Genomic DNA, 21556 nt, shown 5'->3' on the forward strand with positions numbered 1-21556 from the left:
CATAGACAATATATAAAGGAACAAACATGCCTTTTTTTTTTTTTATAGAAGAAAGCAGCAAGCTGGATTTAGACCATGGACCATAGTTGATGAATCTCTGCTCTAGAGGATAGCAAAATTAATACTCTTGCTCTCTACCAGAGAGATATGTAGTCATCTATGCAATATAGTATCTGCCATTAAATTCCCATTACATTCAGTTCATGCGAGGCTGCATGTATGTGGAATATGACACTAGCAACCTTGCTAGGTAGCTTTCAGACATTTTTAACCCTGATTTTTTTTACAAACTGCTGGCCTGGTGTATAATTCTGAAAGTGTTTGTTTTCTGTAAAACATCTTCATAGGATTTCCCACTAATAACAGAAAAAAGTTCAAGCCCCTGCTGCCCAACCTCCAGACTTCTTTAAAATTTCCTCCGCTTATGCCCCTTAATATATCTTGTTAAATTGAACCAGACCCTTTATGCACCCTTCTTCTCTTCGGTCGTTCTTTTCCTGCCATTTTGAATTGTCCATATTCACAGCTAGCTGAAATGTCATTTCCCCCCTTTTTCAAGTGCAATTGTTCTTCATACCCCAGGTAGATGTCTCTCTTGGTAGAACTCCCACAATATCTATTTTATTCATACTTTCTTAATGCATTTCATTATTGAGTTCCCCTTGTATTCTTTGTATAAACCATTATCTCTTCTATTATAATAAGATTTTTGAAGATAGGCTGGTGTTTGATTCATCTTCATCTGTTTCCAAAGCATCTCACTAGGTGCCAAATACTTTTGTGTTGAATTAATATACATGGGAAAACTGTGACATAGCTTTAATTAGAAGAGTAGATTTCTATATCATTTATGAACTTATTCTAAAACATCTTATTTTGCATAGAGCTTAAATCAGTCTTCTTGAGATCTTTTTATTCTCGCTGTAGTGATTTTAAATATACAAAAATGCATACATACATACATACCCATATGTATTCTTTTATATTCTTTAAAAAATATTTGATTAAGTATGGGTGTCCTTCAGATGCCTGAGTGGCTCAGTTGGGTAAATGGCCAACTCTTGATTTCAGCTCAGATCATTATCTTATGGTTGGTGAGTTCAAGCCCGCATCTGCACTGACAGTGTGGAGCCTGCTTGGGATTCTCCCTCGCTGCCCTTCCCCCACTCTCATCTCTCTCTCTCTCTCTCTCTCTCTCTCTCTCTGTCTGTCTAAAAATAAATAAAGTTAAAAAAAAGTATGGGGATTCTTAAGAAGAAATTACTTGCTTAGAATAAAGTGAGGGCATATTCAAGAACAGGAATGCTAAATATAATAATCTTGGGTTTTATCTTGATCCTTCATTTATCTTCTGGCTGATGATGAAAAAATTCCTTAAATTCTTAATTTCAGACTTTTTCTGTAAAAATAAATAATAACTACCTCATAGAGTTTCTATTAGGACTAAGGGCTTAGCACAGAAGAGCTACATTTTGTCACATCAATTAATTTTGGCTTTTGGTGTCATTAATCAATACTAAGTGGTAGCCATATATATAAAGAACATTATATATAGTACTGGATTTGTACACTCATCATTCATATCACTGTAATAATTTTCACTTTTCCAACAACTCAAGCTAGATTTTCATTTGTATTGATTTCTGCGCTCTGTGGCAACAGCTGTTAACATACTCCAGTAGCACAACAGAAGCAAATGCCACATCTGGCTCCTATGTGGTGTTGAGGACAGTGACTTCTAATTACACTAATATGTACAGAGGCTACAGTTTACTGAGCAAGTTAAGAAGAACACAAATTGTAATGTCAGCAGTACTATTTATATTGAGTGAAGACATTTACACCAGAATGCAAGAAATATTTAAGAATGGAAAATGGTCAGAATCTATTTTCAACAGAAACACCATAAATTTTCAGGGTGTGTGTGTGTGTGTGTGTGTGTGTGTGTGTGTGTGTGTGTGTGTTTTCCTTTTGAAATAAAACAGTATGAAATGCTTCTCTAGCTTCATCTTTTCATAAATTAAAGAAAAAATAGTTGAATTCATATTTAACAGATTAGAGTTATCTCACTTTACTTCATAAATATAAATCATCAATAAATAAAACATCATAGGCCACAGCAATAAAAACACAGTACATGCTTAAGGTCTGGAAAATTATGCCATTTTCCTGGTATACTTAGGCTTTTAATAATTCTTCTCTTTTCAAAGTTAATAGCATGCACTTTCCATTCCAAATGTGAACCCTTTCAGAATTAGGATTTTGATAGTTCAGTTAGTTTCTGGTTTATGAAACCACTGCCTCTGTGGGAACTTAGTTTTGGAAGCAATAGTAACAATCCATTGGTTGCTAACACAACCCACTACACTACATTCTTAAATCCTGAGACATACTTACTCATGTAACATTTGAATATTTAAGTACCAGCTTAGTATGTATCAGCTTAATTGTAAATCAGATTCTCTACCATATCAAAGCAAAAGAAGCTGTCCTAAACAGTGTAAATAAATAAATATTTTGTAAATTATTCTTACCAAGTAGCAGATTTTAAATAGTCGAGTTCTAAAAACTATTGCTCGTAAGCCAGACAGGCAACAGGTGCTGTTGTTATAATGCCTCTGGGTCTTCAGTGGAGGACTATCTGTTAAACACAAGGGCAAGACAATAAATGACACAGTGAAATTGTAGGTCAAGCACCCCAAAGCTAGGTAGTATTCCAAAATTGAAGGAGTGGTGGCCTTTGTATTCCAATGACTAAATGAACCACGTTAAATGATTGCAGGAGTGTGCTATGGACTGGGGTCAAATATAAATGCAGTAGCCTTCATGGGGCGCCTGGGTGGCGCAGTTGGTTAAGCGTCCGACTTCAGCCAGGTCACGATCTCGCGGTCCGTGAGTTCGAGCCCCGCGTCGGGCTCTGGGCTGACAGCTCAGAGCCTGGAGCCTGTTTCGGATTCTGTGTCTCCCTTTCTCTCTGCCCCTCCCCCGTTCATGCTCTGTCTCTCTCTGTCCCAAAAATAAATAAATGTTGAAAAAAAAATAAATGCCGTAGCCTTCTTAAAGTCTGTAGTCCTAAGAGTCAAGAGACCTCATGTCAAAAATAAATGGCTTCTGTTACAGATATATTTTCTTTTGAGTCCGAAGAATGAAAATCTACCTGATTGTCTCCATAATCACTGGCCACCTGCTTAAATGGCAGTCAAAAATTTAAAAACAAAAAACAAAAAACTGGAAGGTCTGAATGTCCTGCAGACTAAGTATTTGGTCTTGCAAAATTCTTACCACTGTGGTCACTTCCATCTGGATTTTGTATTACAGTGATCCCAATGAAACTTAAGAAATTGAAGTTCAAAATAATTGTGAAAAAAAATTGTGTGTATATGAACATACAAAGATACAGAAAAAAAACCCCAAGATATTACTTAGCAAAAATATTTGCAATTAAATAATGTGAAGGAATATATGGGCATTTATCAATGTTTCAATTTGATGTTTAAAATATAGAGAGAGGTGCCTGGCTGGCTCAGTCTGTACAGCAGGCAACTCCTCATCCCAGGATCATGAGTTTGAGCTCCATATGGGCATAGAGATTACACACACACACACACACACACACACACACACACACACACAGATATAGAACAAGCTTAAAGAATCATGTATTAAAATGAAGATAATCATTCACCTCTAGATAAGAATCCCAGTGAATTAAAAACAGTTGGAGACATACGCATTTGTGTCATAGTTTTATTTTTTTATAACTAACATTTTAGCATGTATTCACACTGGTGGAGAGAGAGAGGGCAGAGAGACTATGCAAGAGAGTGTGGAGAGGGGAGAATTGTGCATAGCAGAAGAAAAATAAATAATAATATAGAGCAAGAGAATTATGACTGTCTTACAATAGTCACACTGATAGTAAGAGAAGTGCTGGGAACTCAGTTATTGTAGGTTACAGAAGCCACACCTTCCATAGGTTTTAGTTTCTTCGTTAAGGACATAAGAGTTTTGTATCAGAGACTGTACGTTAGAAGAATTCTATAGTTTAACAGACTTTGGTTAAATCTCACCACTTCCACTTGTATATAGCTTGGTTTGCTCAGTCAAATCTATTAAACAATTTGAGCTTTGTTTTGTTCAGCTATAAAGCTAGAATAATTTTATCTACCTTAAAGAATTATGATGAAAATTAAATGAAATAATAAATATTGGCTATTCTGGTGTAATTAACAGAGTATGTGGCATACAATAAATGCTGTTTGATGCTGGTGCCTCTTTCTTTTTCTGTTAACTTATATAATAATTCTACCATTAATATAGCAGACCTGTGAATTATCCTTTTGGAATGGTTCTTAAAAAATTTTTTTTAATGTTTATTTATTACTGAGAGACAGACAGAAACAGAGGATGAGCAGGGGAGGGGCCGAGAGATGGAGAGACACAGAATCTGAAGCAGGCTTAAGGCTCTGAGCTGTCAGCACAGAGCCCAACGCGGGGCTCAAACTTACAAACTGTGAGATCATGACCTGAGCTGAAGTCAGGCACTCAACCGGCTGAGCCATCCAGGTGCCCCGGTTCTTATTTTTGATTCAGTGAATATTTCTAGTCATCCCCTGAATGAAACCTCAGTCTCTTTCACCAGAGTAGTGGCAGAAAGTCAGTGCCTTCAATCCTGGAATGTTGCCACTTACTTAAATGTGTGTGTGTGTGTGTGTGTGTGTGTGTGTGTGTGTGTTTAATAATCTCATCTAATTTTACCTTTTTTTTCTATTTGTTATTATTTTTAAAAGTTATATGTGGGCCATATATATCATTGTGCAAAATATTTTTGTTAAATGTGTTATACGTCTTTGCAGTGGATATAGCTTAGGCCATCATGCTCTGGACTTATTTCCCAGTTGACCTGAGTACATTTGTATTCCTTTTATATAGAGATTCAAACTTCATCACGCAGCTCATAAAAGATGAAATCCTTGTATGCAAGATTACCATGAAGCTTTGTTATCATCTTGTTAAAATTCTGAAATACTATATGTCTATAGTCCACCTGATCTTTTGTCCTAAAGTCGGAATCAGTAAGGGAATTGAAGTAAGTCTAGCATGTCTAGTGCCTAGCCATGACCACTCCCCTTTCCAAATACTTTACAGGCTCTTCTTTAATTAATCCATTTGAAGATTTCATTGGTTCCAGGTTCACTGATCTGCATTTTTTCTCTCATTTTTGCCCTTTCAAAAAGTGAAATATCTGCATATCTTTTCTTTCACAAATTTCCAGGTAGTCATGATTACTTTTGGGGCGCCTGGGTGGCGCAGTTGGTTAAGCGTCCGACTTCAGCCAGGTCACGATCTCGCGGTCCGTGAGTTCGAGCCCCGCGTCAGGCTCTGGGCTAATGGCTCAGAGCCTGGAGCCTGTTTCCGATTCTGTGTCTCCCTCTCTCTGTGCCCCTCCCCCGTTCATGCTCTGTCTCTCTCTGTCCCCCCAAAAATAAATAAACGTTGAAAAATAAAATAAAATAAAATAAAAAATTACTACCTAGGGGCTCCTGGGTGGCTCAGTCGGTTAAGCATCCAACTTTGGCTCATGTCATGATCTCATGGTTGGTGAGTTCGAGCCCCATGCCGGGCTCAGAGCCTGGAGCCTGCTTCAGATTCTGTGTCTCCCTCTCTATCTTCCCCTCCCTTGCTCGTGCTCTCTCCCTCTCTCAAAAATAAATAGACATTAAAAATATTACTACCAATGCATTTAATTAAGACTTTAATTAATTAAGACTTTAATTCAACTTTTCTCAATACAATTGTTTCTATAGCTGAAGACTAAATTCACTGAAGAATATAATAAGTTTTTTTTTACTATCTCCTCAATAATTTTTAGCTTCTGCTCAGATTATACATTAATCATACCTTTTCTAGGCTGAAATTCTGCTTTTTGACAGAGGCAAGGGAAGTAAAATTCAGGTTTCATAACTCCCTCTGTCTGCTAAAGTTACTACTCCAAACCATGAGCGTACCTTTCTTTGTTGTTCTTACTCTGGTGTAATTAGCAATATCTCAACCTCACTCTCCTTTCTACCTTACCATTTTCATAAGGCTCAAGGCATTCTGGGTAGGCATACTTGACCCTGAGTACATCATACTTCCTTTCACAAAGGAGTCAATCTTTAAGCATATTCAAAGGTGTCTAGCATCTAACTTTACCTATAATCTACAATCAAATGCTTATTCCCTGAAAGTTATTAGACATGTTGGTTACACTTTGTGTGAAAAAAAAATAGTCTTATGTAAATATGTTTTGAATGGTAACTTTGAAAGGACTTGTGCATTTAAACTTGGGTATTTAGAGTTTCCTCAGCCAAACTGAATAACAGTATGTCTAAAAATATTCTAAGAATTCTGAAAGTAAAAATAAATAACCCCTGTCTTAAATAGTGTTTCCTGGGAAACAGACACAGACATGAAGATTGGCATGCCTGTAGTTTACTAGGGAGTACTTTGGGATCAATGTCTATTATGGAGTGAGGAAGGAAAGACTGGGATGAGTGGAGGTTATAATGTTCTGTAGGAAGCTCTGAATTGGAGATGTCCTTATATTAAGCAAAGTGGTCAGGATTTCAAACTCCTGGATTGACCTAAAACAAATGACAAGATAGCCTCAGATGTATCTATTTGGTAGATACAAAGAGAAGTATCTATTTGGTCAAGGGCAGTTTTTGGAGAATGAATGCCTAACTCTTAAGGGGTATCTAGAAAAACACACTATAATATCTACTGCAATTCACTTGTGCCACTAAGATCCATTTGCTTCATATAATAAATGGATCCCATCTTTGAACAGATTCTCAGGAATTCTGATAAGTCTCTATTCTCTGCAGAAACTTCCAGGAAAAAAGTTAGTGGGATAAACTATGAGCAGTTATCTTACTGCAGATGGTTTTAAGACTGCAACTGACATTTATCATTTCTCTCCTCTACTACTCATTCCAGAGTCTCCTCATTTCCATTTAGAAACTCTGATGGTCTGGGTGCCTTACTTGGGAAGCCCTCATTCCCGTACCCTTCTCATCATGCCTTTCTCATGCTGTATCTGCTATATTTGTCAATTTATGATAAAATCTGGGCAGGGGAATACCCATAGATGCACCTATGGATGGCAAACATATTTTTTCTTGGCCCCTTGGTATAATAGCAGCCTACCTTCTCCTGAAACATCAGGTCACAGAGAATCAATTTCAACTTGGACCCTGGGTCCAACAGTCCTTGAAATGTCAGGGTATTCTCTGCTACTTTTCATCCCCCTTCCCCCATGCACAGTTATGTGAATAAATTCCATCCCATGGGGAAGGAATGTAGAATTTTTACCTTATATGTTTGCTACAGTCTTGCAGGGTCCTTGTTCTTAGAGAATCATGTCTCTCAGTGAATGAATTCCAAGTATGAAAATTGACTCAAGGTCTTTGGGGATCTAAGCAACTGGTTATTCAACCTTGATTTCTTTTTATTATATAGCTTAACACCTTTGTTGATCATCTATATTGTTCCAAGGTTGCTGTGTTTTATTTTATTTTTTTAAAGTTGAAGATCTATTTGACTTTACTAAGTGATTCATGGATTGGACACCATAACATCTAGCAAGTAGAGAGGTATTCTCTGCTGTGTTCTATTAACCATGTCCATAACTGTGTGTCTTAGACTATCTTGGCTTCCATCTGACCTGCCTACCCATACAAATATTATTCCCAGTTATTATGCCTCCACTTGGCCTCTATTATTAGGGGGTTTCAGTTCTATAATATCATCTCCTACCCTTATTTCTAGCCTATAGAGGACAGCCCCTATTGAGATTCTCACTAAGATGTTTTCTCCAGAGCATTTCTTATTTCTGTGGTAAATGCAGTATCCTTTGGACTCTCTTATGGATATTAGTTGGCTTAAACTGTATATCTATTCTAGCATTCCAGCTTCTCTGAGTCAATGATCTTTTCTTCCATTCTCTACTGTGGCAGCTCTGGCACTTCTACTTCACATACTCTGTGTCATAAATCACTGCTTGCTTCCAAAAGCCATCCTAGCTGTGCATTAGCACTGTGTCCTGAGGCCTTATTGGGGCATTAAATCCTCATGGGAGAGTGGCCCATATTGATAAATTCTGATTTGTTAAACATTATATTCTGTTCTTCTTAATCCAGCACCCTTAGGATCCATTCCCAAATACATTCATTCTATTCTTGCTGGTACATGTACTGCAGCCCCTTTAGGTTATAGTTCCTTTCCTTCCATAGCACATCTGACATTTTCTGATCAAACTGTATTTGCACTTAATTCTAGTTATTAGTCTGGTGGCCAGAATATAAGATGAGGATACAATCTGAGGGGATGGTTGCAAGTTGTGTCTGGAGGGGCCTCTGCATCGTCTTCATGGAAGTAGAGGATACTAGTTTAACTAAGAGAAATGAGTCAGTTCTATAAGCCCAGAGGGTTCAGAGAGACTTAAGATTCAAAAAGTTTCAAGTATGGTAATGCCAGTTCTTCTATCTCAAGTCTCAGGGTCTTACTCCTTCCCAATCTGGACTCTGGTTTTAATTTATTAGTTCCACTACTGTTAAAATAAAATCCTGGGCAAGATCTTTTAATTTTCTCTACTCTCTCGCTACAGAAGATAATAGTTTCCTTAATGAGATCCAAGAGGACACTGTCACCCTCATCATTTTATTTTCTTTTGCTGAAGGATATATAGTCCTTTAAAATAACCATCCAATTCCATAGTTCTTATAAGTACTTTTTTTCCCCAAACCTCACTAACACCTGAGATGTATTCTCCTTACCAGTACATTCCTCTATATTGGTATACCATCCCAAGTTATCACCAGTAAAAGCTTCCACAGTTTCACCATTACTTACCACTATATGGTAAGAGCTACTGACCCTTTTCCTACCTGTGAGCTGGTCTTCATTGCTGGCTGACTTGCAAACTCCAGTTTAGAATCTGTTTCCTAGGAGAACTCCTGGTCCCAACTGATGTGTGTCAGATATCTCAGGAATCAGAATCCGTGAAGAGATGGATTACTCCAGTGTGCTCTCAGAAACAATACCTTGAGAGAGTGAGAGAGGCAAGATTGAAATGTAAAAGACTTTGAACTTTGGTACAAGAACAGAAGAGACTTCAGCCAGTCCCATAGTAAACACTGAAGTGGGATTGTTCTTCAGTGATGTTCTATGTTCAATCTTCAGATACAAGTTGCCCTCAGCCCAGGGCATACGCTTAGACTAGGCAGCTTCCTTGTTGAAGGAAACTTTTATTTGTGAGCTGTCAGCTTGCAGCTCTCTAAGCAGCTGGGAGGATGAGTGTCTCAATGTCTAAGGGGTCATCTGGTTAGTACACTGCAGCATCGCCTATCTGATCTTATGAAGTTTACAACATAGTAGGATAAAACTTATTTCCATGGGGGGGAAGGGTGGGAAATGTGACATAATAAGGCAATATAGTGAAATGTTGTACTATGAATTGTATTTTCAACTATCATGAAAATGGTGCACTGCATGAAATATTTAGAATTCTCAAAAAAAATGTACTTATAGCAATTTTAATTTGTTGACAGAAGTTTTCTCTTTTACATTTACTTGGTTTTAAAGACTATTGAAATAATATTATCATGCTTTCAGTTTCATGAAACACAATACCCCAAATATGACTTAAATAATGTTGACATATATTACTTTACTGAACAGTAAAATGTGAGACCTGAATTTTATAGGGTTAGTGTAGAAGCCCAACCATATCAACAGGGACTAGGTCCTTCTATATTTTCACTTTGTCCTCAGTGACGCTCTGAACACTGCATCCACCAAAGTGTTTCCCACATAGGAAGGAAGGGGATGGGGAAAAAACACCTGCCCCTCTTTTCTCTATTTATGCCAGAAATTAAAATTTTTCCTAAGCCCCTTATGCCCATTGTCAAGAAGTTTTTCACTTGATTACTCCTAGAGTTTCAAAGAGGGATGAGAATATTACAGTTGGCTCAAACCAATTCATTAACTGCCTGGGACAGGGCATTCTGTCTCCCATCTCAACTAAACCGGCATCTACAAAAAAGGAAAAGGGGACACAGATGTTGAATAGACAACCAATTTCTTTTGCCACAGTTACTGGAGAGGAATCAGGCTCATGTGTACATCAGGACATTGAGGATGACAGGGTCACATTTAAGGAATGGCAGAAAAGTGGGTGTGATTGTATTAAAAATTTTTTTAACTCACAAAGGAACAATTCTCTAAAACATTGAAGAAAACATTGCTTTGTGACAATTTAAGTAAATCTAATGTCTTAGTAATCATTATATGGCATACTGTTTATGATTTTGCATTAAATATACTCATCTGTCAACATTTCAATGTATGGCATATCAATATATCAACTTAAAATGATGGCAGGTAAATTTTCACTTCAATATTGTTTTTCCACAGTCAAAATATGTTGTTATTTTAGGAAAATAATGGAGTATGTGGTTCATGACTGAGAGCATACTCTTCTTGATTTTCTCTGTCTTACCATACATACACACACATACACAGTACCACTGTCCTTCGATAAGGATGCAGCCTTTAGCTAGGGCATGTACATTTTAAAAGAAATAATTACCTTCAAATGTGGTTGTGAATGAGAAAAAATGACACCTGCCTCTTTGACTTTGTTGTGTCCCTCTTCTTACAGCTCTCTGACAGCTTAGTTTGGCTTTCTATCAGTAAAAATTCGTAGACATATAGCATTTTTGGCTTCTGTTTTCTAATAACTCCCTGTATTTTAACACTGTTCTTGATTACTCTGATTTCTTTAGGTCCAGTTCTTTGATTTGAACACTGAAGCAACACTCATTGCCATGTGACAGCTGGTTTCTCACGTATGGCCTTTTCTCAGTTCAGCTCACAGAGTTGCAGAGAAGTTCAAGTTCAATCTCTGTTAACTCTAAGATTTTAAAGTTCTTTCCCCCTACACTTAAGCTTTTTAATAAAAAATATAAATTTTAGAAAGTAAACAATTTTCACAAAGTTTTATTTTTCCATAAATTAGTCTCTCTAAAAGAGAAATCTCTATGTGTATTTAAATTCCAATACATATATTTCCCAATAAAAAGTGATTGCTGTTTTGTACTTTTAAAAATTTTTCTCCTTCCAGGGTACCTTTTGAGAAGACTCCTTATATGTGACACTTTTTTAAAAGACCAATTAATGATTATAGTTTCATCTCATGATAATAAGATTAGTAAAATTTCTTTATTTGCAGATGACATGATTTTATATATAAAAAATTCTAAAGACTTCACCAAAATATTACTATATATAATCAATGAATTTAGTGAAATTATAGGATACAAAATTCTTACACAAAATCAGTAATGTTTCTATATAAGAACAACAAATTATCTGAAAAAGAAATAAAGAGAATAATTCCATCCACAATAGCATCAAAACAATAAATACTAAGGGATAAATTTGGCCAAAGAGGTGAAAATCTCTACTCTGAAAACCACAAGACTCTGATGAAAGAAATCAAAGAAGACAAATAAATGAAAGGGTATCCACGTTCCTGGATTGGGGTAATTAACATTGTTAAAATGTCCATACTTCCCAAAGCTATTTATATATTCAGCACAATCTCTGTCAAAGTTCTAATGACAATTTTTACAGACTAGAAAAAAGAATTCTTGAAACTTATATGAAACCACAAAAGACCCCAAATAGCCAAAGCAATCCTGAGGAAGCACAAAGTGGGAGGCATCACACTTCCTGGTTTCAAGCCATAATATAAAACTGCAATAATCAAAACAGTATGGCACTGCCGAAAAAACAGACACGCAGACCAATGATACTCAGTGGAGAAAAGACAGTCTCTTCAATAAACACTGCTGGGAAAATTGGAGAGTCACATTTAAAAGAATGAAACTAGACCCTTATCTTAACACCGATTACAAAAATTATCTCAAAATAGATTAGACTTAAATGTCAGGCTGGAAATCCTAGAAGAAAACATAGGAAAAATCTCCTTGACATGGGTCTTGGCAATAATTTTTTGGATATGACACATACAGTACAAGCAACAGAATAAAAATAAACAAGTGGGAGTACATCAAACTAAAAAGCTTCTGCAGAACAGATAAAGCCATCAACAATATGAAAAGGCAACCTATGAAATGGGAGATAATATTTGGTAAGGAGTAAATTCCAAAGTATATGAAGAGCTTATGAAAATCAACAACAACAAAAAAGTTATCCAATTAAAAATGGAATAGACATTTTCCAAAGAAGATATATAATGGACAATGAGTACATGAAAAGATGCTTAACATCATTTATCATTGGAGAAATGCAAAATAAAACCACAATGAGATACTAATCACTTCATGCCTGCTAGAATGTCAAAAAGACAAGAGAAAAAAGTGTTGGCAAGGATATGGAGGAAAGGGACAGTGTGCACTGTTGGTGGAGTTGTAAATTGGTACAGCCACTATAGAAGATGGTATGGAGGCTCCTTAAAAAATTAAAAATAGAACTATCATATGTTCAAGCAATCCCACTTCTAGGTATACATATGAAGGAAATAAAAGCATTATGTTGAAGAGATATATGCATCCCTGTGTTATTTGCATATTATTAACATAATGAAAATAACCTAAGTATCCTTCAACAGATGAATGGATAAAATGGAGGACAGAAATGAATGGAGAAAATGTGTTTCATGTATATGTATTAGGATAGTATTTAGCTATTAAAAAAAAGAAGAAAATCTTGTCATTTGCAAAGACATGGATGGACCTTAAGGGCATTATTCTAAGTGAAGTAAATCAGACATAAAAACACACATACTGTATGACCTCACTTATATGTAAACCCTTAAAAAAAAACGAAACTCGTATGAAAAGAGAGCAGATTCAATGGTTACTATTAGTAGGGAGCAGGGGATTGGGGAATTGGATAGAAGTGGTCAAAAGGTACAAGCTTCAATTATAAGATAAATATGTACTTGAGGTGTTATGTACAGCATGATGACTATAGTTAACATTATTGTATGGTATATCTGAAAGTTTCTAGCAGCAAATCCTAAAAGTTTACATTGCAAAGAAAAAACCATTTTTTTCATTCTATATAAAATGATGGATGCTAACTAAATTTATGTGGTAATCATTTCTCAATATGTGTAAGTGAAGTCACTATGCTGTATACCTTAAAATTCTATAGTGCTGTATGTCAATTATATCTCAATAAAACTGAAAGAAAAAAAGTAAAAGGATTAGAATGAATAAGAGGAAACTTCAGGCATAAAAATTATTTTCTGTGTTGTATTTGTGATTGTGTGTTTCTGTTTCTGTGTGTATACTGGTTCAAAATACAAAATATATTTGTTATAGATTTTGATTAAGAAATTATGAAGTCACCAAAGTGATTTGTATATTAAATCTTTTCCAAGGCAGAAATAAGATAAAGGCATTTTTATTATATAATATCAGAATAATATAAATGAAGGATATATAGGAAATATCCTTATCTATCATTTTTGAAAAAAATTTAAATGTTAACTAAAACTGTATGGAAAGTCTAAATATGATTTGAATCATAGTATGATAAACATTTTTTATCCATTATTACAATGTATTCCAAAATTATTATAGCTGGTATATCAACAGTATTACTATTGTACAGATACAAATATATTTAGTTTATGAAAGAAATTAAGAATTAAATCAAAGACTGTTCATTTCTGGTCTCAGTTATATTTAAAATAGTGTGATCTAATTTTTAAGACCACTTTAAAAAATTAACTAGAATGCCTTTAAAGTACAATATTAAAGCTCTGTGGAAATTTTGCAGTATGTTCCATTAAACATACTAAAAATTATAAACCCTTACCTTTGTTTTTTTGGAACATGAAATAATATTATTAACTCTGCTCTAGTTTTGACTTTCTAGAGAAATTATCAACAAATGAGTATTAATTACTTACAGAATATTCTTGACTACATATTTCCACGTATTCTTATATTGAGTCTGCAAGGTTACTTTCATAAGTTCTTTAAATGGAATTTATTTTGAGACGCTTAATTAAGAAAAGCATAAAAACTTGTCCTATATCAAATGAGTCAAAGAAAATGCCATATGGAGTTAATTATATATATTTTTTCATTTTATTTTAGACAATGATTCATAGCATGCAGCAATTTCCGCATTCCTTGGCAACCAAAGGATTATCTGGGTCAAAATGCCCATTTGACAAGAAGTCAATGTGGAATGAGATGCATTTTAGTAAAGATTTTCCTTTTTCCAAGGTTCAATGGGTAATGCAACTCATTAAAAGTTAATTTACTTTGTTAATTTAGTAATCAAATATGTAATTGTATTTACAGGTCAATAGATCTGAATTGAGTTGGTAATGGCACAGCTTGAAAGAATATGTACAGAACAGAAAAACTAAATCCAGAAATGAAGACCTGCCATGTTTCCTCTTGAATTCTACTGGCCATGTGCCTCCATTTCCTATTATAGTTTGCACTTATTCAACAAACATTCTGGTGGTTGCCTATGCTACGGGTGGAATGCAAAATAATAAAATTATGATTGCTGGTACACATCTTGAAATAATAGATATCCCTATTAGTACTTTGCATCCAGCTGTGATATCTGAAAGAAATTGAACATGGTGTCTAATTGGGCCGGCTGAATTTATTCACATATGATCCTTTGGGGTCTCCAGTCATGGCCACGTGTAACTTCATAATAGCTTATTATTCATTGTGTTTCTTTATAAAATTGCTTGAAGTCCTTTTAAAATGATATTGAAGAACACATCTTATTTTGTTTAATGATTTTCTTTTCATTTAGAAATAGCGTAAACTACTTGAACTTATATTTTCTTAGTATTTTGAAGACAACTTAGTTGATTTCTTTCTGCATTAGAGATAAAAGAATGCTGGCAAATAAACTTTGGAAGTCATGGATTTGCTAACAGTATTATCCAACAGTTTTTTAAAGTAATTGCATAAATGATGAATACAATGATAATATTAGAAATTAACATTGATATAGGGATACTTTATGTGAAAAAAATTCAAATGATAATTATATGCCAGGAAATTTTCTCTAGGAAAAACAAATTTCTAAACAATATTTCTGCTTCTAGAAATTCCTGAAAAAAAGGTGAACCTTGGCTAAAAATCCTATCACATTAAAAGGTTAAATTCAGTTTAAATATTGCTGATATTTCTTTGTGCTATTAAAAGGTTAGGGCACTTGGGTGGCTCAGTCAGTTAAGCATCTGACTTCAGCTCAGCTCATGATCATCTCGTGGTTTTGGAGTTCAAGCTGCAGGTCAGGCTATGTGCTGATAGCTCGGATACTGGAGTCTGCTTTGGATTCTGTGTCTCCCTTCTCTCTCTCTGCCCCTCCTCTGCTCATTTTCTCTCTCTCTCTCTCTCTCTCTCTCTCTCTCTCTCTCTCAATAATAAACATTAAAAAGATTTAAAATTTTTTAAAAGGTAAAGACATGGAATAGATGGCTTTTGTTTATCAGAGAACTTTAATAAGGTTTTACACAAATGTAGTTTAAACAATCGCCTATTTTATGTTGGAGGGTATTGGCAAACACAAGCATTATGCATTTTAAGAATTAGAAATTTGTATGTCATAAGCTGATTCATAAATTAGTATTTGATGTATAATATGCCACTCCAAAACCTAGGGGCTTAAAACAGCAACTGTTTAGTTCCTATTCTACAGATTGGTTTGAGTTCAGATGGTTATTTTTTCTGTAATATAACAGGTTTGTTTGATATTACCTGAACTCACTCATGTATCTTTGGTTAGCTGATATGTTGGATAAGGCTGGCCTGTTTATGATAGCTTCAGGTAGGAAGGCTGGGCTGACTGATACTTCTTTCCAGCAGGTCAACCTATGCAGAACTCCATTACACAGCCTCAACCCAACTGCAAGAAACAAAGCTGAAAAATCTACTTGTCTTTTGTGATGAGGAAGAGTAAAATAGAATTTGTAAAGCACATAGCATGAGTTCTGCTATGACACTTAAGGACATATTCTGGGAAACAAGGAAGGAAGAGAGGGTCAGAACTTTCTCAGTGAAATCTAAAAGAGTGAGGCTGATATGGGATACAGCTGTGGTGCAAATAATATTAGGGAAACGTACTGATGAGAATTCAAGCAACAGCCTTAATCCAAAAAACCAGAGAGGGGAGATTAGTGGATTACCAAAATTGTGGGGCCAGACCAGTTATTTAAAAAGTGATTAGGGAGCAAGTAAGTAGAGAGACAAGGTCAACATGTGCTGGGCCTGCCAGGTAAGAGAATCAAACATGGTAGACTGTATTAATATTTGAAGATATATTTGATGTTCTCTCTGAAGCAAGATTATACATTCCCATGCTTTTAAATTCTGGGATGGAAATATAACCTGCATTGACCAATGAAATATGAACGCAAGTAACAGGTGTCACTTCCAGGCATAAGTGAATAAGTGTTAAAAGCCATTGTGTGTTTTTTTTAATGATGACTTTCCACCATTCTTTGAACATTAAAGCTGTGTTGAGATACAGACTCTATCAGCCTGATATTTTAAGTGACAGGGATGAAAATATCCTCCTCACTATCCGGTAAACATGCAGTATGAGCTAGAAATAAACTTTGTAGTTTTAAGTCGCTGAAATATCCAGGATGTTTGTAGTTTATCCCTTCCTGACTGATAAAGAAATTGAGACCAGGAACAGGTTCTTGATATATCAGAGAACTACAGTATGTGTATTGTAATCAGGTAATACACGGGAAGGATTCTATTATTGGGGGGTAGGGAAAGGTAATTCATACTATGCAAAAGTATAACATCCCCTTGGAAAGCAGCTGAGGTAGTTAATATTTCATACTTTTCCAAGAAAGAGGGAAAAACAAAAGAGACTAAGTATGTGGCTCACAAAAGTCTGATAAGCTCAAAATATCTAGCATTCCTTAGTGTGGATATACCAATAGACACAGTAGCTATTCCACTGTGGACAAAGAATTCTGCAATGAGGCACAAATGGATGATACACATAAATGACTCTATGTATCTCTTTGATTGCTATTATTCCAAGAACATAGCAAATGCCTGGAACATAGTGATGTCATCAATACTGTACAATGTTTCTATGTTGTAATATTTTTGTCTTCCCCCAAAAAAAAGAAGAGATGAGACAAAAAAATGATATCATATATTAGTAATTATATTTGATCTTTTCCTTTTTCTTATTTGTTCATATTTTTTGTTATCAATGGAATTAAAATAAACCTTAATATATGCAGCTTTTGAGTCTTGTAGAATCTAGAAATATTTTCCCCTTAAAAAAACTGCCTACCACATACACTTTGGCTTCTCCAGAATGGTATCCTAGTAATAGGTGACATTCTTAACCCTGTTCTTCATTTATTTTTTCCTGAAATTCTTCCACGAATAACTTCTACATCATTGATAGTTTCTTAAGTTTTCTCATTACCTCCACCTTCCACCTCAGAAATTGACCACCACTCTTTACTCTATGAATGGAAAAGGTCTATATATATGGAAAGTCTATCATTTATTGGGTTTTCTATATAGGTCTCTTCCTGTTTTCCTTTTACCTTTGTCTTAAAAAAGTCTTTAATTAATTGTATGGTTTATGTTTTTTTTTTCCTTTTTTGCCCTATTCAAAATATCTTATCTTTCATTTATTACTTAAATAAATGGAATACTATTGTTTGTTAGAAATCTTGCTCTTATTAACTTCTTTTTACAAACTTTCTCTTATATGGAAACTCTGGTCCATCATTTTATGGACTCTTGAACAGGTGATTAAGTGCCTACCTTGCTTATTACTCTAACAGTTAAAAAATATTATTTCCATATAAATAGTAATTTTCCCCCTCCAAATACTCTAGATTTCCCAGTTTATACTTATCTCTGTATTGGAAAAACTAGATATTTTTATATTGCCAACATTATGATTTTCTAAGTATTTTTTTATTCTGCTGATTCATATACATCTTTTGTTAGTATATTGTATTCAGTTAGAATTCATATCCAGAAACATTAATTTAATCCTTTACTCTTATAGAATGGCTCTATCATCTGATACAATAGGATTTTTAACATGTTTTTACCCAGTCCTATTGAGATCTAATTGGTGTATAATATTATATAAGTTTAACGGGTACAGCAAGTATCTATTACAAAAGGATTACTACAGTAGGGTTAGTTAACACTTCTATCACCTCACATAATTATATGTTAATGTGTATGATGAAAACCTTTAAGGTGTACTCTCTTAGCAACTTTCAAGTATGTAATACAGTATTGTTAACTATAGTCACCGTAAAACCCAAAACCATAAAAATTCTAGAAGAAAATATAGGAAAAACTCCTTGACATGGATCTGAGAAGCAAGCTTTTTGCTATGACCCCAAAAGCATAAGAAATAAAAAAAAATAATAAGTGGCACTATAGCAAGCTAAGATGCTTTCGCACAGCAAAAGAAACAATCAACAAAAGAAGATGGTCATCTATGGAGTTGGAAAAACATTTGCAAACCATGTATCTTATATTAGGTTTAATATCCAAAATATGTAAGGAGCTTCATATAACTCAATATCAAAAAAAAAATCTAATTAAAAAATAGGCAGAGTGTCTGAGTAAAACATTTTTCCGAAAAAGGTAATAAATGGTCCATAGGCACATGAAAGGATACTCAACATCACTAATCATCAAGGAAATATGATTCAAACCTAGAGATATCACTCACACTTTTTAGAATGATTATCAAGAAGACAAAATATAACAAGTGTGGGCAAGAATTTAGAAAAAAAAAACAGGGTCTCTTGTGCATGTTGGTAGGAATGTAAATTTTTGCAGCCACTATGGAAAACAGTATGAAGGTGCCTCAGAGAATTAAAAATAGAACTACCACATGATCCAGCAATCCCACTTCTGAGTATATATCTATAGGAAATAAGGATCTTGAAGTGGTATCTGCATTCCCATGTTCACAGAAGCATTATTCACAATACCAAGGTATTAAAAAAATATGAGTGTTTGTATGTATATATGTTATATATGGATAGTTATTCAGCCATGAGAAGGAAGAAATTCCTGCCTTTTGTGACAACATAGATGGACCTGAGGATACCAAGTAAAATAAATCAACAGAAAAGGACAAGAACTATATGATCTCACTTTTATGTGAAATCTAAAAACAGCTGAACTTCTAGAAACAAGAGAGTAGAATAGTGGTTGCCAGGCACAAGGGGCTAGGAAGTGAAAATGGGGAAATTTGGTCAAAGGGTGCAAACTTCCAGTTATGTGATGAAAAGTTCTGGCAGTCCAATGCATGAGATGTTGACTACGATAGGATTTTATTTACTTTTCATCCTCTTCTAGATTCAGCTTAAATGCCTTTTCAGTACTAAAACAGTCTTAAGTGTAGAAATGACATCATATATTTAAAGAGATTTTCTTTCTCATCTGCTTTTGATGGCATACAAATTTAGAACCCTGATATTTTCCATCCTGGCTCCTGACATTTGATAAAAAAATATTTTTATGTATATTCCCAGTATCTATTTATATCTATCTATCTATCTATCTATCTATCTATCTATCTATCTATAGTAAAACTATTCCGGGTAAATGCTATAATCATTCATTAATTGATTATTTTATTTGGTTATTGATTTATTCTGCATACATTGTTTTGAGAGTATGACAGATATGAGATGGCAGATGTTCTAGATACAAAGGCAAGGAAATGTAGTGTCTGGTCTCAAGAAGCTCACAGTATAGTGAGGAGACCCTCATTCTGTCATTCAATACATATTTATTGAGCATCTAATTATGTGCCAACCACTGTTCTGGGTAGGCGGGATACAATGGAGACAGGAGAGGTGAATATTCCTGTCCTTTTGACTTATATTTTTTGGGGGAGGGGTAAACAATCAAGAAGCAACAATAATAAGTAAAGTATTTAATATATTACATTGTGCTTTAGAAAAATTACAATGGGCCAAAGGAGATTAGAATGTGGGAAGAAGAAGTGTATGGCATTGAACAGGCTAGGCAGGAAGTCCATATTGAGAAGGTAAGACTTGTACAAAGACTTGAAAGCAGTCAGGGCATTACCCAAGTAAATGTCTGGAGAAAGGGAGTTCTAAGCAGAAGGAACTTCTAGAACAAAGGTTAAAGTCAACCAGGCCAAACTCTTGGTATATTTTAATTTAGAAGGCCAGTATGAATGGATTAATGTGAAAAGAGAAAAGTAGGAGGTGAGGTCAGAGTGATAACAAGAAGCAGAATATGTAGGTTATTGTAAAGACTTTAGCTCTTACTACCAATGACATTATTTTCAGCAGAGGAGGAATTCACTATGATTTATGCTCTGAAATCATCAATCTGGATATGTATGCAAAATACAAGAAAACATGTGCAAGTAAAGATGCATATAATATAATGTTATAATAGTACAAGGCAGAAAAAAATAGTAACAGGCAGAGAGGTCACCCAAGGGAAGGGGCACTTTGTCTGTGTGTCTTCTTAGAGGTTGAAGAAACCCATGTACTTCTCCTTTTATCACTTGACACAACAATAATGACTTTTTTCCAAAAAATGGTTTTCTTTTGTGAAGTCCATGAAGGCAGGACCTTGTCTATCTTGCTCTCCACAATAGCCTGAGTGCCTTGCACATTGTGTGATACATATAAATTAGGTTTTGATGAATGACGAGAATAACACTTATTCAAGAATTGAAGCAGTGGCCTTCCAGACAGAGGAAATAGTATGCAGGTGGACTCTGAATGACACTCAGTTCCTTCTCTTTATGCAGTGATGGCACAGGACTAAAGATCTTTAATGTGAATAATTATTTTTTCAACTATAGGTATAGTATGGTCTTCTCTTGTAAATCAATCAAAAGTTAGACTAGTTTTTCTTTCCATAGGCTGCTTACAAACACTTTAAGTCAGAATTGTGGCTGTATTCCCTATGTGTTTTCTTAGATCTTCTTAGGTTAATGCCTCCCTAAGGGATCTCAACTACTCTTACCTCAAACACTGTCCTTATACTGATGCTTCTCTCAAATTGGTCTCTAGCTCCCAACTTGTTCCTGAGCTCCACGCCTGTAGATACAACCAAATCCTAAATCCTGTCACTGAACTATCCCATGGGTTTTTAAAAATAGCTCTGCTTCCCTGACCTGTTTTGTTCTATATTTCATTGAATGGCACTATGAACCACCAAATTTCTTAAGTAACCTGGCCTTTAGCTTGATTCCTTCATCTTTGCTGTTCACTGCCAGTCACCAAATTCCAAGTATTCTAGTCCCAGATAGCTAATATTTGTCACTTTTTCTGGCCCCACTGGCAATCTCCTTTCAATTCCACCACCAACTCAGGCCAAGATCACCTTAACAACATAGAATATTTGCCTTTGATTTCAACTTGTCTTCACTTTTCTGCCAGGATGATCTTTCCAGAATGGAACTCTTATCCTGGCATTCCCTGACTAAA

The sequence above is a fragment of the Herpailurus yagouaroundi genome, unplaced genomic scaffold (genome assembly GCF_014898765.1).
Source record: "Herpailurus yagouaroundi ecotype Mexico unplaced genomic scaffold, PumYag 28, whole genome shotgun sequence".
In the NCBI taxonomy this organism is placed as follows: domain Eukaryota; kingdom Metazoa; phylum Chordata; class Mammalia; order Carnivora; family Felidae; genus Herpailurus; species Herpailurus yagouaroundi.